Genomic DNA, 7,814 nt, shown 5'->3' on the forward strand with positions numbered 1-7,814 from the left:
GGCCTCATTGCCAAAATCCTGAAGTTTTTTAAAAAAGTATGTTAAAAAGCAGCTTTCCTGTGTTAGAATGGTGTGGGCGTACCTCAACAAAAGAATGGTGTGGGCGTACCTCAACAACAGAATGGTGAGGGCGTACCTCAACAACAGAATGGTGAGGGCGTTTACCCGTCATCAAAAATATTCAAGCAAGTAGACTGCTAATTGGCCAGCTCATCATCCTCTATGAAGAAATGGAAGGCGTTTCTGAAACTGTCTGAAGTGTCCCCCCCTCCAATTTATGCTTTGGCCACATGAGTATAGGATGAGTTAACACAATTATTTGGGTAAGAGTTAACTGAACTTTTAATTGAGATTTTGACTGGACAATTACAATAAGCGTTTTCACACATAGTTGTTGGCTAAAACGCGAATCAGTTTTATTATAGGTTTAAGTTACGTTCAATTTCAAGAAAACAGTCCTTGTTTTCAAGCATGTGTCTACTTGACACGTGTCTACTTGCTGCCCTGTCACTTGTTTTGGCATACAGCTGAGGGATGGGGCTAGTAAGACGTAACCCCTCAAATTCATAGACTGCGTTCAAGGTGCAAGGACTAACAGTATATATGCCATTTACCAGACGCTTTTATCCACAGTGACGTAGTCATGCATGCTTCGTGCGTCAATATTTTACGTATGAGTGGTCCTAGGAATTGAACCAACTATCCTGGTGTTGCAAGAGACATGCTCTACCAACTGAGAGGACCAGTCCATGACATCCAAGCTATACATTGTTTACATTATTGTCATTTGTAAACAATGGTGTAATAAAACCAAATATTTTGGGTTATGATGAAGACCGACGGTTGTGCTTTGCTCATGAGGCGTTTAAAGCTCCATTATGGAACTTACATTTTTTTTTCATGAATCTTAATGATCATTAATCAACTTTCAGACAAACGTTCTTCCAGACTACCTGCATTTTTGCTGTGATTTTTCAATTAAAGTGCAATGGTTTTGGAATAGTTGCTTTGTAAACTAATATAAATGATTTTACTTTCAATACATGGACTAATTCGGTATGACCCAAATCCCGCCAGAAGAACCGAAAGATTAACTTCGGCCTTAATAAAGCCTTCAAAATAAAAGTTAACAAAACAACAGCTACACTCAGTAGTCTTCTATGCTAAAAATGAACCTTTCAGCAGTACAATGAAGTTCCAAGCTAAATATGTAAACACCCTTACGAAGTGTGGAGTGGGTTGTGTAGTAAAAAAATGTAAACACTTGGAATTTCTCTAAATGAAATGGATAGTTTATCTAATCAAGCTAGCTGTAGCAAAAGTAAACAATGGATTATCGTGGATGCTGTCACTTCAGAGAGGTATAGAACGATTGACGTTATATTATACTCAAGGTTTTCTTGAGCTCATTCATCCTCCTCTCCCCTGTAACTATTCCCCAGTTGTTGCTGTAAATGAGAATGTGTTCTCAGTCAACTTACCTGGTAAAATAACGGAGATTTTTTTTGGGGGGGGGTTCCCATTCTTGTCTGCAAATCATCTCAAACTCTGTCAGATTGGATGGGGAGGGTCGCTGCACAGCTATTTTCAGGTCTCTCCAGAGATGTTAGATTGTGTTCAAGTCCAGGCTCTGGCTGGGCAACTCAAGGACATTCCGACTTCTCCCAAAGCCACTCCTGTGTTGTCTTGGCTGTGTGCTTAGGGTCGTTGTCCTGTTGGAAGGTGAACCTTCGCCCCAGCCTGAAGTCCTCAGTGCTCTGGAGCAGGTTTTCATCAAGGATCTCTCTGTACTTTGCTCCGTTCCTCTTTCCCTCGATCCTGACTAGTCTCCCTGTCCCTGCCGCTGAAAAACATCCCCACAGTATGATGAAGCCACCACCATGCTTCACCGTAGGGTTGGTGCCAGGTTTCCTCCAGACGTGATGCTTGGCATTCAGGCCAAAGAGTTCAATCTTAGTTTCATCAGACCAGAGAATCTTGTTTCTCATGGTCAGAGTCCTTTAGGTGCCTTTTGGTAAACTCCAAGTGGGCTGCCATGTGCCTTTTTAACTGAGTGGCTGAAGAAAAAAATGATAAAAATAAAAAAAAGGTCCATACAATTTTAGAATAAGGCTGTAACGTAACAAAATGTGGAAAAAGTCAAGGGGTCTGAATACTTTCTGAATGCACTGTAATTGTGCATTAAACTAAATTGGTCTGCCTGTATAAACGCAGCCATTGTAGATTAATTTCACCCAAGCATGTAGATTGACCATTTAAAGGGTTAGTTCATCCAATCTGCAGTTGCTACATCCATTTTTGGACTTAAATATATGTACCCATTGATTCTTGAAGAATATAACTTAGAAATCCCTTATGAGCTTAGTTCAACTGTTGTACCCCATCAGAACCCAAAATTAAAGCTTGTTTTCCTCCAATGTTTGTTCACAAAGTAAATGTAAACATTTATATAACCTCAACATGGTTAAACTATCATTTTGAATATCATGGCTGGTCAGTCCTTGCATCAATAGCTCTATGAATTTGAGTGGTTGCATTTTTCCATGCCCATTCCTCAGCTTTTTACCGAAACTGGTGAGGCTTACATTTTGTTTCAACTGCTGATGGCAGCTTTAAAAGATGGCTCTGTTAGTGTTTTTGCCATAGTTTGACTCCTCTCAAGGTTTCTTCCATCTGGGTGTTTTTCCTTGCCTCTGTGCTTCTGCTTGTTCTTTGGCAGATTAGACTATGTCACTGTGAAGCACTTGTTGTAAAAAGTGTTTTCATTTTTGCATTTGTGGCACAATTCCCCTGCAAGTCATGGTACCTAAATTAGCATTTTTAGTGCATCTGGTCAAAATCATCTAAGTAAATTAGTTGAGCTGCGCAATCAATGTTTGATAATTTAGGATAATTTGGACGTAATGAGCCATAAAAAATGCTAATATAAGTACTATGACTTGAATGGGATTTGTGCCACAAATGCTAAAACATTACCATTTGAAAATGGTGCCAAGGAAACTAAATCTTGGATTGCTGTCATACCTTGTCCATAGACTGCTTACAGGGAAAGAAACAAATGTTATTTTCTAATTTGGGATTTACGACGGATTTCCTTCATATAGATTCTGTTTTTTGTTGGTTAAACTCAGTTTCACCTGTTACAGTCTAAGCCCTGTGTAAGGTGGGGGGGTCTGCTAAACTATATGGAATTATTTAAAGAAGGTCATACCAAGCATCATTTTGCAATTTGATTTAGAATTTTAAGAGCCCTTGAAGTATCAAAAAAAATATATGAAAAAACTATTTTTTTGTCTTTGCTGCTATTAGCCCATGCAAAAGAAATTGAATAACAGATCAACTACATGGAACAATGGATATCCCCCCAAAAAAATGTTTAAAGGAAGTTTGTTCTGAAGTGTCTGTCCTATATCTGAGAGCTACAGTATAAGAAAGATCAGGAAACATTTTTATTTGTCCATGTATTTAACCCCTTATTTCTGGCACTAAACTGTTAACATAGTCGTGGCCAAAAGTTTTGAATGACACATTAATTTTCACAAAGTTTGCTGCTTCAGTGTCTTTAGATATTTTTGTCAGATGTTACTATGAAATATAATTACAAGCATTTCAGAAGTGTCAAAGGATTTTATTGACAATTACATGAAGTTGCTGCAAAGAGTCAATATTTGCAGTGTTGACCCTTCTTTTTCAAGACCTCTGCAATCTACCCTGGCATGCTGTCAATTAACTCCTGGGCCACATCCTGACTGATGGCAGCCCATTCTTGCATAATCAATGCTTGGAGTTTGTCAGAATTTGTTGGTTGTTTGTTTGTCCACCTGCCTGTTGAGGATCGACCACAAGTTCTCAATGGGATTAAGGTCTGGGAGTTTCCTGACCATGGACCCAAAATATCGATGTTTTGTTCCCCGAGCTACTTAGTTATCACTTTTGCCTTATGGCAAAGTGCTCCATCATGCTGGAAAAGGCGTTGTTCGTCACCAAACTGTTCCTGGATCGTTTGGAGAAGTTGCTCTCAGAGGATGTGTTGGTACCATTCTTTATTCATGGCTGTTCTTAGGCAAAATTGTGAGTGAGCCCACTCCCTAGGCTGAGAAGCAACCCCACACATGAATGGTCTCAGGATGCTTTACTGTTGGCATGACACAGGACTGATGGTAGCGCTCACCTTGTCTTCTCCAGACAAGCTTTTTTCCGGATGCCCCAAACAATCGTAAAGGGGATTCATCAGAGTAAATGACTTTACCCCAGTCCTCAGCAGTCCAATCCCTGTACCTTTTGCAGAATATCAGTCTGTCCCTCAGTCTTTGCCTCACTGTGCGTGCAGATGCACTCACACCTGCCTGTTGCTATTCCTGAGCAAGCTCTGTACTGGTGGTGCGCCGATCCCGCAGCTGAATCGACTTTAGGACACGGTCCTGGAGCTTGCTGGAATTTTTTTGCGCCCTGAAGCCTTCACAACAATTGAACCGCTCTTCTTGAAGTTCTTGATGATGCGAAAGATGGTTTATTTAGGTGCAATCTTATCGTCAGCAATATCCTTGCCTGTGAAGCCCTTTTTGTGCAAAGCTATGATGACGGCACGTGTTTCCTTGCGGGTAACCATGGTTGACAGAGGAAGAAGAACAATGATTCCAAGCACCACCCTCCTTTTGAAGCTTCCAGTTTGAACTCAACCAGCATGACAGAGGGATCTCCAGCCTTGTCCTCATCAACACTCACACCTGTGTTAATCAGAGAATCACTGACATGTCAGCTGGTCCTTTTGTGGCAGGGCTGAAATGCAGTGGAAATGTTTTTGGGGGATTCAGTTCATTTGCATAGCAAAGAGGGACTTTGCAATTAATTGCAATTCATCTGATCACTCTTCATAGCATTCTGGAGTATATGCAAATTGCCATCATGCAAACTGATGCAGCAGACTTCTAAAATTTATATTTGTGTCATTCTCAAAACCCTTGGCCACGACTGTGTATATACTTCCTTTCAATGTTTGAACTGGTCCTGGGGGGACCTTCAGAAGAGTCTTGTGAGGCCTGTGTTTGTGAGAGTCTCACCTTTTCACAGAATGGCCATATTTGTGTGTAGTCCAAACTTGCGTTTGTTGATTACTAATGAGGCATTTGTTGATTACTGAAGAGGCATTTGTTAAATTTTGAAGAGGGTGCTGATGTTCTGGCAAAAATCTATCACGCAAACCTATACCCATGTAGCTTGTGTGATCTTGTCAATTAACATGTATCATATTGTTTTTTTTTTGTCTCAAAATCCATGTAAAGCTTTGTTTTTTGGGTTAAATTAAAGTTCTTTGTTTCTTGAATTTCCCTGTTATAATTAGTTTATTACACTTAGAACTGGATCACCCTAGTAACTACTGGAACACCAAACATGTAACATTTCTACTCATTACAATACCTGTAAAGAGGTGAACAGGGTATGGTCGGTAAACATTGGTGGGATCTCATGAATGGACATGCTTCAAAATCTAATAGCTGCTTTCCTACTTCCTCTTTTCACTAACACACATTTCAACATTGTACCTTTATCAGCAGGTGGCAGTGTAAGTCTGATATAGTGTTCATATTCCCTTGACTTATTTTGCATTTTGTTGTAATAGCCTGAATTAAAAATGTATTAAATCGATTTTTTTTCATAATGACAAAGTTAAAACACTTTATTTTTAATTTTTTTATGTTTTGTTAATCTATTGAAAATTAAATACAGATATCTCATTTACATAAGTATTGACTCGGGTGTGAATACATGTTAGAATTTCAAGACTATTTTAGTCAACTGTAACTAGGCCACTCCGGCACATTCAATGTCGTCTTGGTAAGCAACTCCGGTGTATACCCAGTCTTTCGTTTTAGGTTGTTGTCTTGCTGAAAGGTGAATTTGTCTCCCAGTGTCTGTTGGAAAGCAGACTGAACCAGGTTTTCCTCTAAGATTTTTGCCTGTGCTTAACTTTATTTTGTTTCCTTTTATCCTAAAACACTCCCTACCTATAATATGATGCAGCCACCACCATGCTTGAAAATATGAAGTGGTACCCAGTGATGTGTTGGATATGCCCCAAACGTGCCGACTTCCTTCTTTTCACTTTGTCAATTAGGTTAGTATTGTGGTGTAACTACAATGTAGTTGATCCATCCTCATTTTTCTCCTATCACAGCCAATAAACTCTTAACTGTTTTAGTCACTGAGTGGTTTCCTTCCTCTCCGGCAACTGAGTTAGGAAGGACGCCTGTATCTTTGTATTGGCTGGGTGTATTGATACACCATCCAAAGTGTAATTAATTACTTCACCATGCTCAAAGAGCTATTCAATGTCTGCTTTTTAAAAATATTTACCCATCTACCAATAGGTGACCTTTGCGAGGCATTGGAAAACCTCTGTTTGAAATTCACTGCTGGTCTGAGGGACCTTACAATTATCTGTATATGTGGGGTACAGAGATGAGGGAGTAATTCAAAAATCATGTTAAACACTTATTGCGCAGAATGAACCCATGCAATTTGTAAGTTAAGCAAAATGTTACACCTGAATTTATTTATGCTTGCAAGACCAAAAGGGTTGAATACTTATTGACTCAAAACATTTCAGATTTGTATTCATTTGTAAAAAAATAAATAACAATTCCACTGAAATGTTGGGGTATTGTGTGTAGGCCAGTGACACAATCTAAATAAAATATATTTGAAATTCAGGCTGTCACTCCAAAATGTGAAAATAGTCAAGGGATGTAAATACTTTCTGAAGGTACTGTACATGCCTAATTTGGGCCCATTTTAAATATATTGAAAGGGCCCTCTATTACAAACTAATTGTTTACCACGGGTAGGTAGGGGACCTGTGACATTTGCTCCCAGTGGTTCCCAGCGCCTATGCAATTGAGGCCTAAACGTTCACTGTGTTGCTGATTTAAAGCCCTGTTTCATGTTAGAATATAAAATACAAATCACAGCCCTTTTTGAATAAGTGATGGATAAGAAAAGAGTAAAAGGTCACGTACACATTTAAGTATCCCGATTGCACACTGACATTGCAACATTTTATTACATTACACTGTGAAAGAAACACTTAAACCTATGTTATTCTGCAAATCAAGTTCAAGAACGTGTTAGAGAGCAGTAGAGGCTTCTTTAGTATTATACTGTATGTTGATTTACAGTGTAACTTGGCTTCATTATGCGCAGTGGAGTGTCATCCTTTCGGTTGATGATTTGAGCCAGGCCGTTGAACAATTTGACCTGGATTAGCGGGATTGGTTTGCTGTAAATCGGCGAACCTTCCTTCACCTGTTGACAAAACCGAACTCGGGTTTATTTCCCTCATCAAATGAGGGATTACCGTTCTCCATGCAGCAGGATATGATGCTGGGATCACGATCGCGGATTTGTTTTATCTCAAAATAAGAGTCCCCTTACAAAGACATGCTGAATTTGGGTGTAGTAAAATGTGTGTAGTAAACGGTCAACAACACGTCGTATTTTTCACTGCCCCATGAAATTACAACATATCTACAGACCATACCGAGTACTCCAAACCCCACTTTTACATCAACACAATATATTTTTTCCTTATAATCCCAATATTATCAACATACCAGTTTTAACATTTTATTTTTCAGGAGTGGGCTAAATAATTAAAAAATATATATAAATTCCTTCTTGCATTTGCTTACAAACACAATGCATATCGATGTTGATTAAAATATATATTTTGAATGAGTTAACCATGCAATGGATTGAAATATGGGCTTTAATTTGGAAGCGTTCCTCATTATGATAGTGACGTCACCTTTATTGCT

This window comes from Oncorhynchus clarkii, chromosome 2 (genome assembly GCF_045791955.1).
Source record: "Oncorhynchus clarkii lewisi isolate Uvic-CL-2024 chromosome 2, UVic_Ocla_1.0, whole genome shotgun sequence".
NCBI lineage: Eukaryota > Metazoa > Chordata > Actinopteri > Salmoniformes > Salmonidae > Oncorhynchus > Oncorhynchus clarkii.